Consider the following 12,823-nt stretch of genomic DNA (forward strand, 5'->3'; position numbering starts at 1 on the left):
AAGTGTTTGTCAGGCACGTGTTCATAAGGGAGAAGGATGATGAGCGTCACACATAATCATCACCTTCATCACGTTCTTGGGTGCGAATGGATATCTTAGAAGAGAAATAAGAAGAATTGAATAGAAAATAGTAGTACTTTGCATTAATCTTTGAGGAACAGCAGAGCTCCACACCTTAATCTATGGAGTGTAGAAACTCTACCGTTAAAAATACATAAGTGAAAGGTCCAGGCATGGCCGTGTGGCCAGCCCCCATGGTCTAAGAACAATGCGTTCAAAGATACCTAATACAATAGTAAAAGGTCCTATTTATAATAAACTAGCTACTAGGGTTTACATGAGTAAGTAATTGATGCATAAATCCACTTCCTGGGCCCACTTGGTGTGTGTTTGGGCTGAGCCTGAGTGTTGCACGTGTAGAGGTTCTTCTTGGAGTTGAACGCCAGTATTTGTGCCAGTTTGGGCGTTCAGCTCTGGTTTTGGCTCCTTTTCTGGCGCTGGACGCCAGATTTGGGTAGGAAGCTGGCGTTGAACGCCAGTTTACGTCATCTATTCTTGGCCAAAGTATGAACTATCAACATTGCTGGAAAGCCCTGGATGTCTACTTTCCAACACAATTGGAAGCGCGCCATTTCGAGTTCTGTAGCTCCAGAAAATCCACTTTGAGTGCAGGGAGGTCAGAATCCAACAGCATCAGCAGTCCTTCTTCCAGCTCTGAATCAGATTTTTGCTCAAGTCCCTCAATTTCAGCCAGAAAATTCCTGAAATCACAGAAAAACACACAAACTCATAGTAAAGTCCAGAAATGTGAATTTAACATAAAAACTAATGAAAACATCCCTAAAAGTAACTAGATTCTACTAAAAACATACTAAAAACAATGTCAAAAAGCGTATAAATTATCCGCTCATCACAACACCAAACTTTAATTGTTGCTTGTCCCCAAGCAACTAAAAATCAATTAGGATAAAAAGAAGAGAATATACTATAAATTCCAAACTATCAATGAAACAGAGCTTCAATCATATGAGCGGGACTTATAGCTTTTTGCCTCTTGAATAGTTTTGGCATCTCACTTTATCCATTGAGGTTCAGAATGATTGGCATCTATAGAAACTTCAGATTTCGAATAGTGTTATTGACTCTCCTAGTTCAGGATGATGATTCTTGAACACAGCTTCTTTATGAGTCTTGGCCGTGGCCCTAAGCACTTTGTTTTCCAGTATTACCACCGGATACATAAATGCCATAGACACATAATTGGGTGAACCCTTTCAGATTGTGACTCAGCTTTGCTAAAGTCCCCAATTAGAGGTGTCTAGGGTTCTTAAGCACACTCTTCTCTTTTTTTTTTTTTGCTTTGGACCTTGACTTTAACCGCTCAGTCTCAAGTTTTCACTTGACACCTACACGCCACAAGCACATGGTTAGGGACAGCTTGGTTTAGCCGCTTAGACCAGGATTTTATTCCTTTAGGTCCTCCTATCCACTGATGCTCAAAGCCTTGGGATCCTTTTTATTTGCCCTTGCCTTTTGGTTTTAAGGGTTATTGGCTTTTTCTGCTTGCTTTTTCTTTTTCTTTCTATTTTTTTTCGCCTATTTTTTTTATATTTTTTTTTCTGCAAGCTTTGTTCTTTGCTGCTTTTTCTTGCTTCAAGAATCATTTTTATGATTTTTCAGATTATCAAATAACATGTCTCCTAGTCATCATTCTTTCAAGAGCCAACATATTTAACATTCTTAAACAACAACTTCAAAAGACATATGCACTATTCAAGCATACATTCAGAAAACAAGAAGCATTGTCACCACATCAATATAATTAAGCTAAGTTCAAGGATAAATTCGAAACTCATGTACTTCTTGTTCTTTTGAATTAAAGCATTTTTCATTTAAGAGAGGTGATAGATTCATAGGACATTCATATCTTTAAGACAAAGTTACTAACTACTAATGATCATGTAATGAAGACACAAACATAGCTAAGCACATAACGAAAAACAGAAGAAAGAAGAACAAGGAATGAATCCACCTTAGTGATGGTGGCGTTTCCTTCTTGAGGAACCAATGATGTCCTTGAGCTCTTCTATGTCTCTTCCTTGTCTTTGTTGCTCCTCCCTCATTGCTTTTTGATCTTCTCTTATTTCATGAAGCATGATGGAGTGCTCTTGATGTTCCACCCTTAGTTGTCCCATATTGGAACTCAATTCTCCTAGGGAGGTGTTGATTTGCTCCCAATAATTTTGTAGAGGAAAGTGCATTTGAGGCATCTTCGGGATCTCATGGTGGTGAGCTTCCTGCGCCTCTTGAGCTCCATGAATGGGCTCTCTTGCTTGCTCCATCTTTTTCTTAGTGATGGGCTTCTCTTCCTTAATAGGAATGTCTCCTTCTATGAAAGCTCCAGCTGAGTAACATAGATGGCAAATGAGGTGAGGGAAGGCTAACCTTGCCATAGTGGAGGACTTGTCAGCCACCTTGTAGAGTTCTTGAGGTATAATCTCATGAACTTCCACCTCTTCTCCAATCATGATGCTATGGATCATGATGGCCCGGTCTATAGTAACTTCAGACCGGTTGCTAGTGGGAATGATTGAGCATTGAATGAACTCCAACTATCCTCTAGCTATAGGCTTGAGGTCCAATCTTCTTAGTTGAACCGGCTTGCCTTTGGAGTCAACCTTCCATTGAGCTCCTTCTGCACATATGTCCATAAGGACTTGGTCCAACCTTTGATCAAAGTTGACTCTCCTTGTGTAGGGGCGTGCGTTCTCTTCCATGTATGGCAAGTTGAACGCCAACCTCACATTTTCCGGACTAAAATCTAAGTATTTCCCCCGAACCATTGTAACATAGTTCTTTGGATCCGGGTTCTTACTTTGATCATGGTTCTTGGTGATCCATGCATTGGCATAGAACTCTTGAACCATTAGGATGCCGACTTGTTGGATGGGATTTGTTAGAACTTCCCAACCTCTTCTTTGAATTTCATGTCGGATCTCCGGATACTCATTTCTTTTGAGTTTAAAAGGGACCTCAGGGATCACCTTCTTTTTGGCCACAACATCATAGAAGTGGTCTTGATGGGCTTTGGAGATGAACCTTTCCATCTCCCATGACTCGGATGTGGAAGCTTTTATCTTCCCTTTCCCTCTTCTAGAGGATTCTCTGGTCTTAGATGCCATCAATGGTAATGGAAAAACAAAAAAGCTATGCTTTTACCACACCAAACTTAGAATATTGCTCGCCCTCGAGCAATAAACAAAAGAATAGAAGAAGAAGAAGAAGAAATATGGAGAGGGAGAGGGAGATGTGGTTTCGGCCAAGGAGAGTGTAGAGGGGTGTGTTGTGTGAATTTGATGAAGAATGGAGGTCTTTATATAGGGAAGGGAGGGGGGGGTTAAGGTTCGGCCATATGGGTGGGCTTGGGTGGGAAATTGGTTTTGAATTTTGAAGGTAGGTGGAGTTTATGAGGTAGGTTTATGGGGAAGAGTGGATGGATGTGAGTGGTGAAGAGGTGATGGGGAAGAGAGTCTGAGGTGATTGGTGAAGGGTTTTTGGGGAGGAGTGTTTATGGGGTTGTGTGAGAGAGAGTGGTGAGAAGAAGTGAGTGGAGGTAGGTGGGGACCCACAGATCCTGAGTTGATCCTGTGGGGTCCACAGATCCTAAGATGATCCTGTGGGGTCCACAGATCCTGAGGTGTCAAGGCATTTACATCCATGCACCCATTAGGCATGTAAAAATGCCTTTGTACCCAACTCTGGGCGTTCAGCGCCAGGTTGGTGGCCATTTTGGGCATTCAACGCCCATTTGTGTGCCATTTCTGGCGTTGAACGCCAGAACCATGCCTGTTCTGGCGTTCAGCGCCCAGAAGCTGCCCATTTTGGGCGTTCAGCGCTAGAACCATGCTCTGTTTTGGCGCTGAACGCCAGACATATGCTCCTCCAGGGTGTGATTTTTCTTCTGCTGTTTTTGATTCCGTTTTCAATTTTTATATTTATTTTGTGACTCCACATGATCATGAACCTAAGAAAACATAAAAAACAATAAAAATAAGAATTAGATAAACATTGGGTTGCCTCCCAACAAGCGCTTCTTTAATGTCAATAGCTTGACAGTGGGCTCTCATGGAGCCTCACAGATGTGCAGATCTTTGTTGAAACTCTCCAACACCAAACTTAGAGTTTGGATATGGGAGTTCAACACCAAACTTAGAGTTTGGTTGTGGCCTCCCAACACCAAACTTAGAGTTTGACTGTGGGGGCTCTGGTTGACTCTGCTTGGAGAGAAGCTTTTTCTGCTTCCTCTCCATAGTTGTAGAGGGAGATCCTTGAGTTTTAAACACAAGGGAGTCCTCATTCCATTGAAGAACTATTTCACCTCTGTCAACATCAATCACAGCTCTTGCTGTGGCCAGGAAAGGTCTTCCTAGGATGATGGATTCATCCTCTTCCTTTCCAGTATCCAGGACTATGAAATCAGTGGGTATGTAAAGGCCCTCAACCTTTACTAATACATCTTCTACTTGTCCATAAGCCTGTTTTCTTGAGTTGTCTGCCATCTCTAGTGAGATTTTAGCAGCTTGCACCCCATAGATTCCCAGTTTCTCTATTACAGAGAGGGGCATGAGGTTTATTCCTGAACCAAGGTCACACAAAGCTTTAAAGATCATAGTGCCTATGGTACATGGTATTATGAACTTTCGAGGATCCTGTCTCTTCTGAGGTAATGTCAGTTGATCCAGATCACTCAGTTCATTGATGAACAAGGGAGGTTCAACTTCCCAAGTATCAATGCCAAATAATTTGGCATTCAGCTTCATGATTGCACCAAGAAACTTGGCAGTTTGCTCTTCAGTAACATCCTCATTCTCTTCAGAAGAGGAATACTCATCAGAACTCATGAAGGGCATAAGGAGGTTCAATGGAATCTCTATGGTCTCTAGATGAGCCTCAGGGTCCTTTGGTTCCTCAAAGGGAAGCTCCTTATTGATCACTGGACGTCCCAGGAGGTCTTCCCCCTTGGGATTCACGTCCTTTCCTCTCCTCACAGGTTCGGCCATGGTGCTTATGTCAATGGCCTTGCACTCTCCTTTTGGATTCTCTTCTGTATTACTTGGGAGAGTACTAGGAGGGATTTCAGTGATCCTTTTACTCAGCTGGCCCACTTGTGCTTCCAAGTTTCTAATGGAAGACCTTGTTTCATTCATGAAACTTACAGTGGCCTTGGACAGATCAGAGACTAAATTTGCTAAATTAGAAGTATTTTGTTCAGAGTTCTCTGTCTGTTGCTGAGTTGATGATGGAAAAGGCTTGCTATTGCTAAACCTGTTTCTTCCACCATTATTAAAGCCTTGTTGAGGCTTTTGATCATTCCATGAGAAATTTGGATGATTTCTCCATGTTGAGTTATAGGTGTTTCCATAAGGTTCACCTAAGTAATTTACCTCTGCTATTGCAGGGTTCTCAGGATCATAGGCTTCTTTTTCAGAAGATGCCTCTTGAGTACTGTTGGATGCAGCTTGCATTCCATGCAGACTCTGAGAGATCATATTGACTTGCTGAGTCAATATTTTATTCTGAGCCAATATGGCATTTAGAGTATCAACTTCAAGAACTCCCTTCTTCATAGGCGTCCCATTACTCACAGGATTCCTTTCAGAAGTGTACATGAACTGGTTATTAGCAACCATGTCAATGAGTTCTTGAGCTTCTGCAGGCGTTTTCTTTAGGTGAATGGATCCACCTGCAGAAGTGTCCAGTGACATCTTTGATAGCTCAGATAAACCATCATAGAATATATCCAGGATGGTCCATTCTGAAAGCATGTCAGAAGGACACTTTTTGGTCAACTGTTTGTATCTTTCCCAAGCTTCATAGAGGGATTCACCTTCTTTCTGTCTGAAGGTTTGAACATCAGCTCTAAGCTTGCTCAGCTTTTGAGGAGGAAAGTACTTGGCTAAGAAAGCCGTGACCAGCTTATCCCACGAGTTCAGGCTGTCTTTAGGTTGAGAGTCCAACCATAATCTAGCTCTGTCTCTTACAGCAAAGGGGAAAAGCATGAGCCTGTAGACTTCAGGATCTACTCCATTAGTCTTAACAATATCACATATCTGCAAGAATTCAGTTAAGAACTGAAAAGGATCTTCAGATGGAAGTCCATGAAACTTGCAGTTCTGCTGCATCAGAGAAACTAATTGAGGTTTCAGCTCAAAGTTGTTTGCTCCAATGGCAGGAATGGAGATGCTTCTTCCATGTAAATTGGAATTAGGTGCAGTAAAGTCACCAAGCATCTTCCTTACATTATTATTATTTTCGGCTGCCATCTCCTCTTCCTGTTCGAAAATTTCTGAAAGATTATCTCTGGATTGTTGTAATTTAGCTTCTCTTAATTTTCTCTTCAGAGTCCTTTCAGGTTCTGGATCTGCTTCCACAAGAATGTTCTTATCCTTGCTCCTGCTCATATGACAAAGAAGAAGGCACAGAAAAATAATGATAATAATAGAGATCCTTTATACCACAGTATAGGGATCCCTTTGTGAGTAGAAGAAGAGGGGGAGACAAAGAATGTAATATAATGGAAGAAACACAACTGTGAGGAGGCTAGAGATGTGAGATGAGATGTTAGGATATGAATGAATAAATAGAGTAAGATGGGGGAGGGAAAATTTTCGAAAATTATTTTGAAAAAGAGTTAGTGATTTTTGAAAATAGTTTTTGAAAAATGTTTAGTATTTTTTTTTCGAAATTTTTTTGAAATAAAAAATAAAAATAAAAATAATTAGTTAATTAAAAAGAAATTTTTGAAAAAGGGGGAGATATTTTCGAAAATTAGAAAGAGAGAATTAGTTAGGTGGTTTTGAAAAAGTTAAGAAACAAACAAAAAGTTAGTTAGTTAGTTGAAACAAATTTTGAAAACCAATTTTGAAAAGATAAGAAGTTAGGAAGTTAGAGAAGATATTTTGAAATCATATTTTTGAAAAAGATAAGAAGATATTTTTGAAAAGATATGATTGAAATTAGTTTTGAAAAAGATTTGATTTTTAAAATCACAATTAATGACTTGATTCATAAGAAATCACAAGATATGATTCTAGAACTTAAAGTTTGAATCTTTCTTAACAAGCAAGTAACAAACTTCAAATTTTTGAATCAAAACATTAATTGATTATGTTATTTTCGAAAATTTGGTCTAAAAATAAGAAAAAGATTTTTGAAAAATATTTTTGGAATTTTCGAAAATAACTAAGAATTTTGAAAAAGATTTGATTTTTGAAAAAGATTTTGAAAAAGATAAGATTTTCAAATTGAAAATTTGATTTGACTCATAAGAAACAACTTGATTTTAAAAATTTTTGAAAAAGTCAACCCAAATTTTCGAATTTGATGAGAGAAAAGAGGAAGATATTTTTTTGATTTTTTGAATTTTTATGAAAAACATGAAAATTATGCAATGCATGAAATTTTTTAGATCAAAACAATGAATGCATGTAAGAATGCTATGAATGTCAAGATGAACACCAAGAACACTGTGAATGTCAAGATGAACATCATAGACACAATTTTGAAAAATTTTTAATGCAAAGAAAACATGCAAGACACCAAACTTAGAATTCTTTAATGCTTAGGCACTAAGAATTCAAAAATGCATATGATAAACATGAAAAGACACAAAACAAAAAATCATCAAGATCAAACAAGAAGACTTACCAAGAACAACTTGAAGATCATGAAGAACACTATGAATGCATGAAATTTTCGAAAAATGTAAGATGCATATGCAATTGACACCAAACTTATAACATGACTCAAGACTCAAACAAGAAACACAAAATATTTTTTTGATTTTTATGATTTTCTAATTTTTTTTTTGGATTTTTTTCGAAAATTAATTGAAAGAGAAAAATAAGGATTCCAAAATTTTTAATATGAATTCCAGGAATCTTGCATTCTTAGTCTAAAGCTTCAGTCCAGGAATTAGACATGGCTCACTAGCCAGCCAAGCTTTCAAAGAAAGCTCCAGTCCAAAACACTAGACATGGCCAATGGCCAGCCAAGCTTCAGCATTTAACACCAGAGTATATTGCTCTTGATAACAAATTGCTGCTCATCATTTATCAAGTATGTAACTTACCTCTGATGGTTTGGAAGCCTCAGTCCAAAAGAATTTAGACATGGCTTTACAGCCAGCCAGGCTTCACATGCTTCATGAAACACTAGAATTCATTCTTAAAAATCTTGAATAAAAAAATTTTTTTTTTTTGAAAACAGATGAGAGATTTTTGAAATTTTTTTTTTGAAAATAAAATAAAAAGAAAAGTACCTAATCTGAGCAACAAGATGAACCGTCAGTTGTCCAAACTCAAACAATCCCCGGCAACGGCGCCAAAAACTTGGTGCACGAAATTGTGATGTCCAGGCTCGAACCATTCCTGGCACGTGAGCAACTTGGTACGCGTAATAGTGATTACACATTCATAATTTGTCACAACTTCGATACAACTGACCAGCAAGTGCACTGGGTCGTCCAAGTAATACCTTACGTGAGTAAGGGTCGAATCCCACGGAGCTTGTTGGTATGAAGCAAGCTATGGTCACCTTGTAAATCTCAGTCAGGCGGATATAAAATAATTATGGAGTTTTCGAATAATAATTAATAGAATAGGGATAGGAATACTTATGTAAATCATTGGTAGGAATTTCAGATAAGCGAATGGAGATGCTTTTCGTTCCTCTGAACCTCTGCTTTCCTGCTATCTTCATCCAATCCGTCTTACTCCTTTCCATGGCTGGCTTTATGTGATACATCACCACTGTCAATGGCTACTTTCGGTCATCTCACGGGAAAATGATCCAATGCCCTGTCACGGCACGGCTAATCGTCTGGAGGCATCACCCTTGTCAATGGCTTCATCTTATCCTCTCAGTGAATAATATGCTCACGCACCCTGTCACTGCACGGCTATTCATCTGTCGGTTCTCGATCATGCCGGAATAGGATTTACTATCCTTTTGCGTCTGTCACTAACGCCCTGCAATCGCGAGTTCGGAGCTCGTCACAGTCATTCAATCATTGAATCCTACTCGGAATACCACAGACAAGGTTTAGACCTTCCGGATTCTCTTGAATGACGCCATCATTCTAGCTTGCGCGACGAAGATTCTGGTTAAGAGATCTAAGAGATATTCATTCTAGCTTATTTCATGTAGAACGGAAGTGTTTGTCAGGCACGTGTTCATAAGGGAGAAGGATGATGAGCGTCACACATAATCATCACCTTCATCACGTTCTTGGGTGCGAATGGATATCTTAGAAGAGAAATAAGAAGAATTGAATAGAAAACAGTAGTACTTTGCATTAATCTTTGAGGAACAGCAGAGCTCCACACCTTAATCTATGGAGTGTAGAAACTTTACCATTAAAAATACATAAGTGAAAGGTCCAGGCATGGCCGTGTGGCCAGCCCCCATGGTCTAAGAACAATGCGTTCAAAGATACCTAATACAATAGTAAAAGGTCCTATTTATAATAAACTAGCTACTAGGGTTTACATGAGTAAGTAATTGATGCATAAATCCACTTCCTGGGCCCACTTGGTGTGTGTTTGGGCTGAGCCTGAGTGTTGCACGTGTAGAGGTTCTTCTTGGAGTTGAACGCCAGTATTTGTGCCAGTTTGGGCGTTCAGCTCTGGTTTTGGCTCCTTTTCTGGCGCTGGACGCCAGATTTGGGTAGAAAGCTGGCGTTGAACGCCAGTTTACGTCGTCTATTCTTGGCCAAAGTATAAACTATCATACATTGCTGGAAAGCCCTAGATGTCTACTTTCCAACGCAATTAGAAGCGCGCCATTTCGAGTTCTGTAGCTCAAGAAAATCCACTTTGAGTGCAGGGAAGTCAGAATCCAACAGCATCAGCAGTCCTTCTTCCACCTCTGAATCAGATTTTTGCTCAAGTCCCTCAATTTCAGCCAGAAAATACCTGAAATCACAGAAAAACACACAAACTCATAGTAAAGTCCAGAAATGTGAATTTAACATAAAAACTAATGAAAACATCCCTAAAAGTAACTAGATTCTACTAAAAACATACTAAAAACAATGTCAAAAAGCGTATAAATTATCCGCTCATCACCTAGCTTCGGGGAAGCTATAGAAAATTATATATTTTTGCGAATCCCCAGACGTTAGCTTTCCAACGCAACTGGAACCGTGTCATTTGGATCTTTGTAGCTCAAGTTATGGTTGATTTTGTACCAAGAGGTCAGGCTGGACAGCTTTAGCAGTTCCTTCAGTTTCTTGTATTTCTTCCACTTTTGCATGGTTCCTTTCCATCCTCTAAGCCATTCCTGTCCTGTAATCCCTGAAATCACTTAACGCACATATCACGACATCGAATAGTAATAAGAGAGGATTAAACATAGCAAAATTAGGGCCAAAGAAGCATGTTTTCAATCATAGCACAAAATCAGGAAGGAAAACGTAAAACATGCGAATTGTATGAATAAGTGTGAGAATAATGGATAAAATCCACTAGATTAAGCACATGATAAACACTAAAAATGGGGTTTATCAACCTCCCCACACTTAAACATTAGCATGTCCTCATGCTAAGTTCAAGAGAAGCTATAAAGGAGTGAAGAGGAATGGTAGAATGTATGAAATGCAACTATCTATGTGAATACAACTATATGAAAAATGTTTCTACCTACTTGGTTAAAAGTAAACAAATCTTTTAAGAACAAATATGAACTGGATTTCACTAATTCAAATCACAAAATAAGGTACAAGTAAACTTGCAGAAGAAAATAGCTTATGAAAGCCGGGAACAAAGAATCGAGCATCGAACCCTCACCGGAAGTGTATACACTCTAACCACTCAAGTGTTTAAGGTTCGACTCTTTCAATTCTCTACTAATCTTGCTTTCTAAGGCTTGCTTTTCTTCTACCAATCAACAAAAATTTAATGCACAGATACACATATCAAGAGGTCTTTTAAGGGTTGTAATGGGGTTAGGGTCAAGGTAGGATTGTATTTGCCCAAGTGGACTAAAATCTGAATCCTTAATTAACTTAAAATTTCCACCTAACTTAAGACAATCCATGTAATCATAATACCACATCTAACTATCCATTAACCATGTTTTCCACATATTCATGCATCCTAATTTCGAATACAGTACATATGCATTGCTTTCACCATTTACTTTGGGGCATTTTGTCCCCTTTTTGTTATTTGCTCTTTTTCTTCTTTATATATATATATATATATATATATATATATATATATATATATATATATATATATATATATATATATAATTTTGTTTTTTCTCAATGCATATGATTAAGGTATTGAATGCATGAACATATTCTTAACATTCTTTCACATTTTCAGAAAATTCTAACATACTCAATTTTCAAACCAAATGTTTCCAAACCCAATTTCACCACACTTAAATCATAAGCACTCTCACTAGTCTAAGATAACCAAGGATTCAAATTAAGGACATTATTGTTTTCTGCTTAGAGTTAGTGATGAGCTAAAGTAAAGAACAAAGGGGTAAAATAGGCTCAAATTGGTTTGCAAAGGATAATGAAAGGTTAAGGCCATATGGGTATGTAAGCTCAGTGAAACAAAGGCCTCAATCATATAAGTGCATGCATACATCAAACCATGAAAATATAGAATTAAGCAAGACAAAGATCACAATTTTAGAGAGAAAAACACACACCAAAAATAAAATATTGGTTGGTAGAATGCAACTAATTCAAATAGGCTCAAAATCTCACAGGTTTTGTGTGTTCGAGCTCTAAACCATGTTCCAGTATAATATTTCTTCAATCAAGTTCAATAAAAATTTCAATTCAAATTAGTGAAATGCTATAAAAAATTTCTTAAAAAAGAAATTTGTTACTTCAACCAAGCAGTGGTGGAATATGCACAATATCAAACAAATATGCAATCAAACATGCAAATACAACAATGAACAAACAAAGAAAATAAAACATTGGTGTTGAGAAGAAGGTAACTAACCCACGGAAGTCGGTATCGACCTTCCCACACTTAAAGATTGCACCGTCCTCGGTGCATGCTGAGATGTGCAAGTGGGCGGGTTGCTCTAACTGACGCTTTTCTCTATAGATTGTGCAGATGGACTTGTCTGTTGTCCCATGTAAAAGTTTTTCATTTCCCTTCCTCGGTGGCCATCCTGAAAGAAGAGAAAAAAGAAGAAAAGTAACCCAAGAATAAAGAAAAGAAAATAAATAAAGTATGGGTGGGTTAATGCCAAATAATGGGGGCCTCAATTACATGGTAGGTACAACATGTAAGTGAGAAAATAGTAGAAGTAATTGGCATATCAATAGTGTAAAAATTGCAACAAAGGGGAAGAGTGTGGGTAATGAAAGATAGTGTAAGTTCATATCAATGCAAGAGGAGTATAAGTATCATAAAAGATTAGCATTGATTTAAATAATATTACCCAATCAGAATAAAACAAGTTATGAAGCACCAGGATAATGCAAGAAAAGATGTAACAGTTGAATAAGAAAATTTAACACCAATGAAAAAATAATAAATTTAGAAAAGAAAATAAAAATATGCACAAAATTAAAATGCAATGAATGAAAGTATGCAAATAAAATAAGTAAAATAGAATGAAAGAGAATAAGGATGAAAAGTTAAAGAGATGAAGAAAAAGAAAGTAAGAAAGGGGAGAGAAAGAATAAAAAAAGATAGAAGAAAGAAGAAAGAATGATAATAGAAAGATAAGTAGGATTGGAGAGGGAAAGATAGGAATTCTGGCGCTGATTTGGATAAACTATGCG

At 37.9% G+C, this 12,823-nt stretch overlaps 1 non-coding gene across 1 annotated transcript; it reads left to right on the forward strand.

Annotated features, from left to right (window-relative positions):
- The first annotated feature begins 5,819 nt into the window (after window positions 1-5,819).
- Window positions 5,820-5,927, forward strand: LOC148577947 (small nucleolar RNA R71). The gene has a single exon (XR_015903295.1). It is a non-coding gene; the product is annotated as a small nucleolar RNA R71 (small nucleolar RNA).
- Window positions 5,928-12,823: the final 6,896 nt, after the last annotated feature.

The sequence above is a fragment of the Arachis ipaensis genome, chromosome B1, assembly GCF_059453495.1.
Source record: "Arachis ipaensis isolate K30076 ecotype BB chromosome B1, ASM5945349v1, whole genome shotgun sequence".
Classification (NCBI taxonomy): Eukaryota; Viridiplantae; Streptophyta; class Magnoliopsida; order Fabales; family Fabaceae; genus Arachis; species Arachis ipaensis.